At 40.4% G+C, this 13,026-nt stretch overlaps 2 protein-coding genes across 3 annotated transcripts in view; one reads left to right on the forward strand and one right to left on the reverse strand.

Moving 5' to 3' along the window:
* Nucleotides 1-13,026, forward strand: part of LOC141793011 (uncharacterized) — a 224,007-nt gene that overhangs the window by 55,581 nt on the left and 155,400 nt on the right. The window lies entirely within an intron of this gene.
* Nucleotides 1-13,026, reverse strand: part of frmpd3 (FERM and PDZ domain containing 3) — a 116,074-nt gene that overhangs the window by 55,455 nt on the left and 47,593 nt on the right. For both annotated transcript variants that reach the window (XM_074673293.1, XM_074673292.1), the window contains exon 2: nucleotides 9,044-9,148. The gene's annotated coding sequence lies outside the window, so the exon portion shown is untranslated. The remainder of the gene's footprint in view (nucleotides 1-9,043; nucleotides 9,149-13,026) is intronic.

Consider the following 13,026-nt stretch of genomic DNA (forward strand, 5'->3'; position numbering starts at 1 on the left):
AAGTAACAACCCCAGACTGGAGCCACAAAAGAAATATTTTAAGCCTCCAGAGAGATTCCTTTGGAAGGCATTGTGTCTGGATCAGAGATGGGTTTTCTTTGAACTTTCAATGTGGTAGACTAAAGCAAAAACTGAGTGAGCTTGTAGAAGCTGAATATGCCTGAATTGACCCAGAGTCTACAAGTGCACTTCATTCTGTACTCCCCTTGAGGATAATTATCTTAACTATGAAATGCTTCAAAACGGAGCACAGTGTGCATGTTCTCACAAAGTCCTGCTTCAAAGGGAGACAGACATATGTAAAACTAAAATGACAATGTGACAATACAATGCAGCAATGCATCAACACATTTTGCATTGACAGCCAATTAAATTTATGAACTGCATATGACAAAACAAAATGGCCTTTGTGCAAGAAAAGACAGCTAGCAATCAAAAAGCTTAACTTAATCAATAAATTATTAAAGGTAGAGTCTGCAGCATTTTCCTAAAAAATGAAATGTCAACTTTTTTACTGTACTAATCCTGTTCAACCATCACTTCAGGGGCCTCTATACCTGTTTGTTAGAGCCTGCGTCTGCTTTGAACCCTCCCCTCAGCCTGTAAGTTGATATTTTGGGTGTATCAGGACGTTTCTGGCTGGAGAGCAAGTGTGGTTAAATCGGCCAATCACAGAGCACCCAGTGCGTAAGTGACTTGGGGTGTTGATTAGCAAGTGGAAGAAGCTATCACCAGCGATATGTAGCAAGGAGCAAGAAAAATACAACTAAAGCAAAGCTAAAATGACAAACAGATCAAGCTTTTTATTAACTGAGGGTGAAGCTTGGCTCAACTTTCACTCGCTTTTAGGAACTTGGAGAGTAGCTTGGGACATAGAGCAACACGAGTTGGCTTTTTACTGAGCGGGTATGTGTCAAATAACCTAGTGTTTAGCTTGTGCTAATATATCAAGTTAGGTGCACAGTTTGAGTCTCTCCCACGTAGAAATGCGATACAGGTGGATAGTCATAGTCAGAAGCTGTGGGTGTGCGCTGCCACTAGCATTGAGCCAAGGAGGAGGAGCCCAGTTTGAATTTGTGTTTACTAACAAGTCATGAAAATTCCCGCAGACCCTACCTCTAATATCTAAGCTTTTAACTCAGCAGGCCAGTTGAACTCTCTGATGTGGAGGTTTTATCAGTAGTTTTGGAACAAAAATGCAACGCATAAACTTATGATACAGACCAGAGTATCCACATTTTTTAGCCTTCAGTCTGGCAGTGTTAATGCTGTGGTACATCCTGTTTTTGCTCAAAATAATATGAAAACAGGTGTTGACCTAAAAGAGCTGACTGCACTTCCACACTGAATATAATCAACCCATAAAGGCTTACCCAAGTCTGACTTTGTTGTAGTTTGCTCAAGGGGAGACAAACTCTAGCAATTTATTCTTCATTCCATTAAACAATAGTCAGGAAGAAAATTTCAAAGGGTATTTGAGGTGAGACCAAACCTAACAAGCAAAAGGAAGAAAATTACATCAACACTTCAGCCACGTCCCAATCAGGGCTATATTTCACTTGTCAAACTCCATTTGAACTAATCCATTACTGCAGTGCCTCAAATCCTTTTGTGTATATTTCTGTATCTTTGGAGGGAAAAGTGGATTGTCAAGATGAAACTCTCGGAATACATAACGACTTCATTAGTGGTCCTTCTTTGTGATTAATTGGAGTGCTGTGTCACCTAGTGTGACAGAGACGCTCATTGTCAGACAGTGTTGTGACAGGAGACGAGCACCATGTTGATGAGTCTGGAGTTTGATGGCACACTGATGTACCGTACACTTGTTACACACACACACACACACACACACACACACACACACACACACACACACACACACACACACACACACACACACACACACACACACACACACACACACACACACACACAGAAGGCATTGCTACAAAAATTCCAATTTCACAGCCTGTTCTCACTTATCAGTAAAGTCTTGTTGCTTGTACAGTGACCAAAGAGGATGAAATAGGACAGTGTTTGTGACCCTTACCAGTGTTTTGGATGCTTTTCTTGGACATGTTGTTTTGATTCAGCTATGAAGTCAGGTCACTTCAAATTTTTTTTCCTATGAAAGTGTGATTCAATACACTTGTGACATGCTTTGATACATTGTGCAATGTAACCATGACTACCGAGCTCTGACTGCACAATGTTTAGAAAACAGTGAAGCTCATTTGCCATAACATTACAGGCCAAAACTACAGGCTAACCGCAGCTACAGTTAGCATCCTGAAGCTAACACAGAGACAGGGGAGACACTGAGGAAAAGCTCTTACATCTGCTCCACAGCACACAGCATTTAAAATATTCACATTTCCAGGGTCCAAGGTTTGTTGGCTGATGGTTGGTTAATGCACCTGGATTCAGGTCCAGTCTATTCGCTAGCCGTCTGTTGTACAGTCCAAAGTTGGAAAAGCAGTCGGCCGTGAAGTGACAAGCACACACATGCACAGTTTTACTGAGTGTAGCTGGCACATTTCCTTGACAAGTAAACTCTAACCACTCAGTCTTGTCTTCTTCCGAGATTGGAAGCTTGTGCATGATGGAACTATGTGGCTGTTTACAGCCAAAAACAGAGCAGTGATGGCTCTTCAACTTCGGCATTCTCCTCCAGCAGCGGAAAGAGGAGTGGGCGGGGGTATCTGCTCTGGTGGACCAATCAGGTCAGACTTGCTCCTGATTGGTCAAAAAAGGGAATCGCTGACGTCAGCAAATCCCCAAATTCAAACAGCTCGTTTTAGGTCAGGATTTTACATTCACAGGCACTACTAAGTACATATTTTGTCATTAAATATCACATTTTGTGGGCTGGGAGGAAAGCCAAAGACCCACAAATTTCACTAAAAATCTTAATAAAGTAATTTTTGCATAATATGGGACCTTTAAATCACATGATACAGTACCATTCAATATACCATGGTACTGTATGGTGTGTTACGGTTCAGTACCATATAATGTGTTGCAATAGGAAGGATAGAAAAATATAAAATAGAATAGAATATACTGTATTCTATAAATATTTATATTTATATAATATGTGATATACTAAATGTGAAAAATGTAAAGAGATGTTACTACAGCTGCCACCATGTAGTTTGTTTTTAAAGAGGAGACAACAGCACACAATAGATTCACTCAAATTCACTCAATCTTTAAGTTAATGCTTTGTCGTATTGGACTTGCATTCTCAAGTCCAATATGAAATATCTTTGCGTGAAATATCGTTTGCTACACCCTGTACTTTGCCAAGTTATTACTGTTGAGAAAGTTTAACCGATTTTCTTCTCATAACTTGGTTGGCTTTCTGTGTCATGGATGACGTAATGTTATGCCAGCACAATAAATCTATCTTATCATTACTGCCTTTTAAATGAATTATTAAGACATCTACCAGTTACTATTTACACGAAAGTTTTGTTTCAGAAATCTAATCAGATCTAATCTGTTTTTCTAAATTGACAGTTTTTTTTACACAGTCTAAACAGACGTTGCATTGTATTTTTCCTGACCATGCACATGATGGAGTAACTGTATTGTTTCCACTACCTTGTAATTGAAAGCATAGAGCCATGGATTAGGCTTTCATAGTAGAAAAGATGGGAGTGTTAATGCATAGAAGGGCCTTCTCAAACCACGACAGTCCTACTGAGATCCAGAGTAAGACCTGGTCTGAGTTTACTCAGCTTTCAGAAGAAGACCATCTACCTCTGATTGGAATCATTAAATTTTCCCATCGGTGATTAGCAACAGCAAGGTCTGCTTCAGGTTTTATCTCAGTTGTTGATAAGAACACATTGGCACAGGCTCAGCCGTGTCAGCATCCCAGAAAAAGCTGGCATCTTTCTATCTGAACAGAAGAAGAAGAAAGTCGTTTGAGGGACTCGAGGGGCCAAAGATAAGAAAATCCACCGTGTTTGATGGCTGCAGTAAGCTCACATCACAGAATATTTATCCACGTGGATCAAGAGAGAAAAAGAAACTGTGTCCACTGTACACAGAAAGCTGAAGGAGAGAGAAGAAGTGGAGCTGTGAAGGTAAAGATCAGTAAGTGTTGAGTGCAGGAGATGCTCACTGAGGGCTAAAATAAAGCGAGGGGAGGGTCACAGAGGGAGATAAGACAAATGCACCAGAGGCTGAGGATTAGTGTACTGGTTTTGAACTGGTAAATGTTCCCCAACAGGATATCCAGCCTGGCTTTTGATGGGTTTACTTGGCTCTTGTTGTCTCCAGCAACTTTGAACAGGGTGTTTGGAGCTGGAATCTATCACAGTCCTTCTATAAAGCTTAGCTTGGCAGACAGAGAAAGAAAAGTCAAACTGCAAACCATTATTTAATCAATTTGAGCAATTTGACTATTGAAACATTTTGGTAACACATCAAAAGGGTAAAAAGGAGACTTAAAGAATTAGAGGGGGTTGCTGTTTTTCACTGTGAAGTTGGTGTGAACCAGCTTATTCTCTCTACTTAGATTCCTTCATCTTTAAGGAAAATCTTTTAAATCTTTAAAACAGCCTTTGAGCAGGTCTCTAACCTGCCTCTGGGCAGCTCTGTGACTCAACAGGGTACTGGTTACCGCCTGCTATCTTCTCATTTTAACCAGCATTTTCTTCAAGGAAATCCAACATTTATCTAAGATTCAGTCTATGAATCATTTACTTTTGCACATTATTAGCTATCTTTGAAGATTTCCGATGATGTAACAGCAGCTCTGACTTAATCAGAGGCTGCATCTGTCAGTCTTTTTTAACCTGTCCTGTTCTCATGCATTCAGCATTCATTTAAGCCAGCCCACTCACACAGGACCCTTCCAGCTAAAGCATCACTATTCTATACCACACACACAAGGAGACGCAGGTGAAAAACAATCGTCTCTCCCTGCTTGTGAAAGCAAAACCTTCCATATGCTTGAGTAGCTGTTTATATTCCCAGCGGCGGATCAGAGGATTTTTGTGTGTGTGTTGCTCTATCTGTGTTGTCTATCCCTGACACATTGGGTCCTCTGTGGCCTTCTCCACTCAGCCAGTTTGCTCAAATCTCTGTGAAGTGATGAAGGACGCTGCCCCCTCTCTTCCCTGGTGGTAATACTTGGATTTTCAGGAGTGGTACTTTTCTTTGTGAGGTGTTAGAATTTACAGCTGTGAAACTGAAGAAGGGGAAAGAAAGTCTTGTGTTTGCTATTTAAATAAAACACGTCTCTTAAATGCTGACAGGAGGAATACGCACACAAGGCATGGTGATCTTTAATGTAACAACAAGACAATCAATTATCCATACGGTCCTAAAAAGCCACTGCAGCAGCTAAGACATGCACATGTGCTCCTTTGGTATGAGGTAGTAGGCCCTGATGTGCCTGTAAATATTGTTGTGGACAAAGTGAGGAGAGCAAGTGCCACTAATGAAAACAAAGCAGCGTAACAAAGAAGATAACCGTATAGTATTGTTTCTTAAACATGCCCACTCCTCTAACATAACTTTTCAAATGAGGCTGCGCTTTACCCCGTGCAATGTGTTCCCCTCTTGTCAGCTGTTAGTAGGGGTGGGTGATAAGGATAAATAAATATATCTTGATTATTTTTTCAAATTTTCTGATAACGATATTCTGACTATAATAAAAAAAATACTGTAGAACTACTTGCCTACCAAGAGGAAAACTATGGATAGACACAGCATTTCAGAACAACAGTTCCTGTGTTTTTTTTAAAGTGCCTCATACATCTCTGTAAAACATTGGCCAACAATACTCTATGGCAACTTAACAATGACAGTGTTTCCCCTACCATTGTATGCCCCCCAGGAAGTCAAGTTAATTTTATTTTCGTTTTCCAGGTTTATACCTTGTATTTTCTTTATTTGACCAACGAAATAGGTCCGTGTCATTCATCTAAATCTAATTTACATGACGGGATGTTAATTTGTACATTTCGGTGAAGTTCTGCTGTAACGCGTTCACAGACCCACAAACACATGCGCATATTTACACACACAGACAAGCTCATTCCCCAAAGCGGACAGAGAGCTGAAAAAAACACCACAAGAAACATCTCCCAACGTTAGCTCTGTGACGATGTCACACTCACTCCAAACCATTTCCAGGTGAGGGATGTGGACCCACGTCTCGCTAATAAATCATCCACTGAGACAGGAGACTCCTGCATGTTTTCTCCATGTGCGACTATGTAGTGTTTTGGTTTCCACTGAGTCACATGACTGAACCCTGTCTGCTCATTGGCTTCTGAAGCAAGCATTCAGCCAATGAGGACTTTCAAGCAACTCTCCTTTGCCTCTATTCTATTCGTTTTTTTTGTTAGTTTTTTTTGAAACAGTAATACTCAATAATGTAAAATTGCACATTGTTAAAGCAACATTTTGGATAACATGGTACGCGATATGTATTGTCCACCCATAGCTGTTATTTCAGCTTTCAGCTCTTGTACAGCAGACTCCTTATAGACAGGTTTGCCAGATCAACATAAGTTTGCTAAAATTGTGACATCACTGGTTAATGAATCTCCTTAAAAGAGTAAACTTGTCATTCTGAAAGAGAATCACATCTTTGTTGCATGGCAACAGTGAAGTAGGCTTCCAGAATGCTGGGTTGCAGAACGGTGCATGGGCCTTAAAGAGACAGTAGCTGGAATTAAGCATTTCACACACAGACTTAAAGGTAGGGTCTGTAGGAATTTTTGTTACTTGTTAGTAAACACAACACTCAAACTGGGCTCCTCCTCCTCGACCAAGTGCCGGCGCCACCCACAGCCTCAGACCTCAGTGAACACATTCACTAGCCCTACAACCACCTGCAGAGTCGTGTTTCTACGTGAAAGAGGCTCGAGAGCCATACACCTGACTTAGCGTGTTAGAACAAGCTAAAGGTGGGTGTTTGACACATACCTGGTCAGCAGAAAACCAACTCATGCCACTTTTTGTCCCGAGCTGCTTTCCAAATGCCCAAAAGCGTCTGAAAGTTGAGCCAAGCTTCACCCTTGTTTAGGAAAAAGCTTTATCCGTTTTCCGTTTCGTTTCACTTTGGTTGTGTTTTTCTTTCTCCGTGCTACGTCCAAAGCTTAGGATAGCTTCTTTCACTCACTATCATCAATACACAAAGTCACTTGTGCACTGGGCACGCTGAGATTGACTGATGTAACCATGTCTACTCAGAAACATCCTGATACAACCAAAACATAAACGCACAGGCAGAGGAGAGGGTTGAGGCAGACACAGACAGTGACACACAGGTACAGAGGCCAGTGGGAGAGGATTGAGCAGGATTATCAAACCTGCAGACTTTAAATGAAGGGTTAAGCCTGAGTTTAGTGGAGATGTTTGAACTTAACATCATGTAGGATGACTAGAAAACTACCATTTTACTTGATGTTAGTTTGTGTGCAGTGACTTATTTTGTATATCAGCAATCAGATATAGTTGTTATTCAGATTTAGGTGGTCGGACTTTGTGTGACTCCATCAAAATAGAAGAAAAAAAATCTTGTTTCAGGACAATCCTACAACATAGTGCCTCAAAAACCTGTGAGCATACTGAGGCCATTCAAAGTTAGCTGCTTTGGCTAGCACTACATGATTCATTCAGAATGCTTGTAAACTACAGTCAGTGTGGGAGGTATAAATTATTTTGTAGCAGGGATAAAATTTTCATACATAACAGGCAGAAAATTTGGTCTGAAAATGTGAGTGTGTTCTGTTTTGTTCCGACAGTTTCTGAGTAATTTGATCTCCACTCAAATATGTTGTAAATATCATCTCAGTATGCAAACCACTCTCAGCTGAAGTGAAAGACACAACATTTTCCCTGATTCTGACCTATATGGATGTAGTCATAAAAACCATGGCAGTGATTCAGCAAGCGTTAGTGGCCACCTCTCTGATACATTATGGGGCATGAGTTGATTACACTGCCAGACGCTGCAGGGGTAAACAGCATGTTTTTAAAGTTTGTGGATGTCTTGTTTCATATGTTAATTATGGAGAACTTTCCATGACCTGAATAGTATTTCCTTTTCACAAAACAGCGTTTGTGCTGCATATGTTTGATAACAAGACTGTGGGAAGTTATCTCATTAAATGGCTTAAAAGTATATAATCAGAAAAGTTTATGAATTGCCTGAGCAGTAAATTTCCACACAATTGGTTATGACTGCACCAATTTTTATTACTGTGTTGGCTGCAGTCATTTAGTCTGCAGCCCTATTAAACCTGTACACACACACACACACACACACACACACACACACACACACACACACACACACACACACACACACACACACACACCCTGTTATGGCCATTGGCTGATGCACCTGGGTACAACAGTGGAGCCACTGCTCTGCATCAGCTTTCTACTCGCTGGCATGGAGTCAATGCAGAATTGCAGGGGTTAGCAAAAGCTGCAGGACACACACACACACACACACACACACACACACACACACACACACACACACACACACACACACACACACACACACACATAAACACACACTGACAGACATAAGCGCTGCTGCGTGTGTGGTCACACCTTTACTGCAACATCATGACAACAGAGGCTGCTCGACATAACAGAGATCACAACCTGGGACAGGATACACGTGTTTTCCTCAAGGATAAAAGAAAGTCTCAAAAAGGTTGCAGGGTAAAGCAGTGAGATTAATTATGCGTTCATTTGTAAAGGTCTGTTGAAGTAGAATGATTATGCATTTAAGCAAAATCTAACTCTTTCCCCTATGGCTCACGTTGATAAAGGATTATGCTTTAAATCCTTGTACGATTAGGTTTTATTCTTTTGTCAGAGTTAGAAATCTTTCTTCACATGATTCATGTTTTACCTAATAGTCTTTTAAGCTTTAAATTGGGCTTAACTTTTATGCAATATGAACAGTCTTGCAGTGTGATATTAACTCAGGGATCAAGTGCAGCTCTTTTAAAATAAAACTGAGGAAAGAAGAGAGAGAAGAAAGTGTACTTACAATCTTTAAAAGCTGACGGGTCGACAGGAGGTTTTAGTCTTCAAGCAGGGATCACCCACAAACACACACACACACTCATAAGCGTCTGGTGGATGGTGTGTGTCCCTGTTGAGACACAAAGCAGAAAGACTTTAATAACCTTTATGTTCAGGCTTACTGTCAGCACAAAAAGTGACAGATAAATAAACCAAAAGGTACAATGATTTATTGCTCGTATTTTAAATAAAGGTGCATCAAGGTGTGTTTAGAAAATAGAGATGTAAAGAAAACGAAAAATGAACGTGTAGGTGTAGGGAAAGGGGACAAAGGTGTTATTTTGTGGACATACACGTTGTTTTCAAAGCGTCATTTTCAAACTCATCAGCCACAAAAGAATCACTCTGAATTCAATCCACGAATTGATGAGTTGAAATGTGATTTTCTGCTTTGTGCAGCTTCACCACAGAGCTCTGGCGAAATGAAACTACATTTATGGATGCAACAGAAGTCTGTGGTATTAAATCCTCGGCAGCACCTCTCCAAAAGAAAAAAAAAGGAAGCTGTTCTGCTGACATTAAAGATCCTCAGCTTGATCTCTGTGCTGCTTCTTTAACACATTTGCAACTTTTATAATGTTGTGTAAGCATTTTAGACACCACCTTGTTTCACGCTCTTTTAATTTCATTACAAAAAAACCAATGACATATTTAATAGTTTATTAAAAGGGTTCTATAAATGGTGTTTCATAAGACACAAAGTCTGTTTTGCATGAAGTGAGAATTGACCCATAAACACATGAAATATGCTCACTCCGGGCATTAAAAACTGCTGATTTAAAAGTGCTGGATTTTATATCTGGTGCTGTAGTCTGTGATGGTGGCTCTGCTTTTTCTTTTCCTCTTTGTGTTTAAGACACACAAGATTTCTCTATTTGGAAATAAGATCACAAGAACACTTCTTAACAAGGATGCTGACCCTCACTTCGATAACCCCCTTGCTGTTTATCAGGCTGTTTGCATACTTTCATGGCTCAAATTAGTTTCAGGGGCAACACCATTTTAAGTCATTAAAGGACAGTAATAAGCATTACTAGTGTGCTTGACCTCTTAGATGATTACAAAGGTTTTAACGCCCCAGGTTCAAATTGGTGTCAGCAAGTCAATTTGTGCCATGATTACAGCAGCGACTTTGAGTCAGCAGAATAAACCAAAGAATTAAAGGCCTCTTCAACCAGGCCCAAATGACTGACATGAACATCACAAATCAAGAAATGTCAGAGTCCTGATCTCAAACCGAGTGCGTACAGTACACCAGTGCAATGTTAAACCACCCACTGGATTTGTTAGAGTTCAATGAAAGTCTCATTTGATTGGTGAAATCAGCGCTCAGCTGTGTTAAACCCACTCACGGTTTTTCTCCTCCCTCTCTGCCATTTGCGCGGCGGGAGGCGTGGACGCGCAGCTCTGCGCTCCTCTGCGCTCCTCTGCGCCTTGACTGTGCCTCTTTTGGCACTGCAGGAAAATCGCAAAGTGCGCTGGTCACGCCCTGTCTGCACGGCGAAGGCCGGCGGGCAGGTGCGCCTGCGCTTGCGCCTGGTCTATGAAATTAGAGCCCTATATGGTGAAAACAGATGGTTCTAGAAAGAACTATGTATTAGCACAGAAACTGCACGTTATTCACTGAGCTAAACTTATGAAGAAATGTCACAAAGACAGTAAAAAATGCATCCCTTTGGGTGATCCCTCCTGATCAGATGGTTTCTATATATAAATATACTGGTGCAACCCATATTGATCAGGAGAAACATTACAACATGTCGGGTGATTTCATTAATTGTTTCTTTGCTCTGGCATCATTTGATGGATAAAAATTTGCTTGCCAAGTTTCTTCAAAAAAAGTCTTGATTTAAGAAAGTTAACCTCTAAATTTTTCTAACCCTGTTAGCAGATTTTTTTTAACCCACTTTGAGCAATTCAGGTCTCATTTTGGTCTTTCAATCAAGACATTTTTCTGTGCTTTTTAGATGAATTGTTGAGTCTGAGAAGGTGTTTCTGAAATGAGACATAAACACTTGCCCAGATTTCTTTTTTTTGCAGTGTGATGAGTTTGAAGCAGAAAAAATAGGTGAGTTTTAAGGGCATAAGAGACTTTAACAAGGGCCAAACTGTGATGGCTCCATGACTGTGTCAGAGCATCTCCAAAACTGAAACTCCTGAGTGGTGCCCCCGGTGTGCAGGGGTCAGTGCCCACCTAAAATGGTTTAAGGAGGGAAGCCGGGTGAGCTGGTGATAGGGGTCATAGGAGCAGAGGCTCCTTGATGGGTATGTGGAGTGAGGGTTGGGCCCATGTGGTTTGACCCAACAGGAGAGCTACTGGAGCTGAAACTGCTCAAATGTGATAGCTGGTACAGTGCTCTAAAGTTTTAGTAGAGAGCCGTGAAGCTGCACACTGGACAGTATATCTATGCATCATCAAATCAGGGTTGTTTTAGCACCAACCTGATGAGAACAGAGCTGGCATGAGACGGAAATAATGTTACAAGTTATTAGTGCAAAGTACAGTTTTTCCTGTAATTTGTGATCTAACAAAGTGACTGATAGGCATCAGATGTATGAGAAAAAATTACTGAAATATTTCAAACTTAACTTATACTGACACAGATTTTACTTTATTGGATTTCTTCTAAAGAATTAAAATACATGCCATTGAACATTGGCCTTAAAAAGCCTAGATTCCCTGTTAGCTTCCTCGTCATGGCTTCAACCAACACAAGCTGTGCTAACTATCAACTCAAATAGCTGACGCATCATTGGAGGTACCTACCACATGAACCGTGCCTATCTTGCTTGATCAAGAAAATATTCCCAAGTTGGCTGTAGCCAAATTACTCAAAAAAATCATTTTCTACTCTATCAGAAGAATAAAGAAAAACAAGAAAATTGGCCAACAATGGCTCCTTTGATTTCCAACAAAGATTACTTTAACAAAAATGCAATGCAGTTGGGTTTCTATCAGCGGAAGGAAAGATGTTGTCCATACTTTTTTTCAAGGTAAAGCATGTTAACAATTGGATTGGTGATTGAAGGAGATGTGGGGTCAGATATTTTCAGTTATTTGGAAAACCTTATTTTGAATTGCCTAAAGGAAGGTTTTTCTGCTTTCCACACTAAAACAGATTGTGTCTGTCCTTGAGGTCTGACCACTTTCCTGAACGCATTTCCTCCCCCAAAACATATCCACCAACTGGTTTACTTTTTGAATTCAAAACCTGCGTTGTTTCTGTCCATGTTTCATGAGCCTCACAGTCCCCATCCTTTTTTTTTTTTACATGACATGACCAGTTTCTGAATCAAAGACAAAGCCTGCACACTGCATGAAAAAAATCCTGTGTACCAATAAACAAACTGCTTTATAAAACCCCTTGGAGGCCTTAAAGTGGTGCTCTTTGTAACTGTATGTGACTCATTATCATTTTATAGTGATGTTCATCATTTTATAGTGATGTTCATCATTTTGTTATTATTATTTGAGAGGTTGACTTAAAAGGAGCACATTTTTTTCGGTTTGTTTTTCTGACCTGTGTGACTCTCTTGAGTCATCCTGCTTTGTGTCTTCTTGTATGAGTAGGAGTGCACTAATAAATAAGTCTGTGAGGTCCACTTCCTTTTTATTTTAAGATTTCAGGTTGAGATTTCAGGTTGAGCTTGGCAGTGACATGGTCCATCCCAGTGAAAATATCTTGTTTCCCCATGCAGATGGTGTCAGCAGGTGTCCATAGTGACTGAAACATAATGTCCCTGCAGTGATCACTGCTAAGAACAGTAATGAGGAACACCATGAACTGACATCCAGACACTCTCAGCGCTCTCTTGTGTTGCTTGACAGTAATTTAATTGTACTGTCTCCTCCATATTTTAATTTTTGTTTACACTCTCAGCACTCTTTGTTTGGTTCAGTTTCATAAGCTGTTTTGGCATATAATCAAACTCAAACAGAACTGAATT

The sequence above is a fragment of the Halichoeres trimaculatus genome, unplaced genomic scaffold (assembly GCF_033239565.1).
Source record: "Halichoeres trimaculatus isolate MK-OKI-2021-1 unplaced genomic scaffold, fHalTri1.1 fHalTri1_scaffold_7, whole genome shotgun sequence".
Lineage (NCBI taxonomy): Eukaryota > Metazoa > Chordata > Actinopteri > Labriformes > Labridae > Halichoeres > Halichoeres trimaculatus.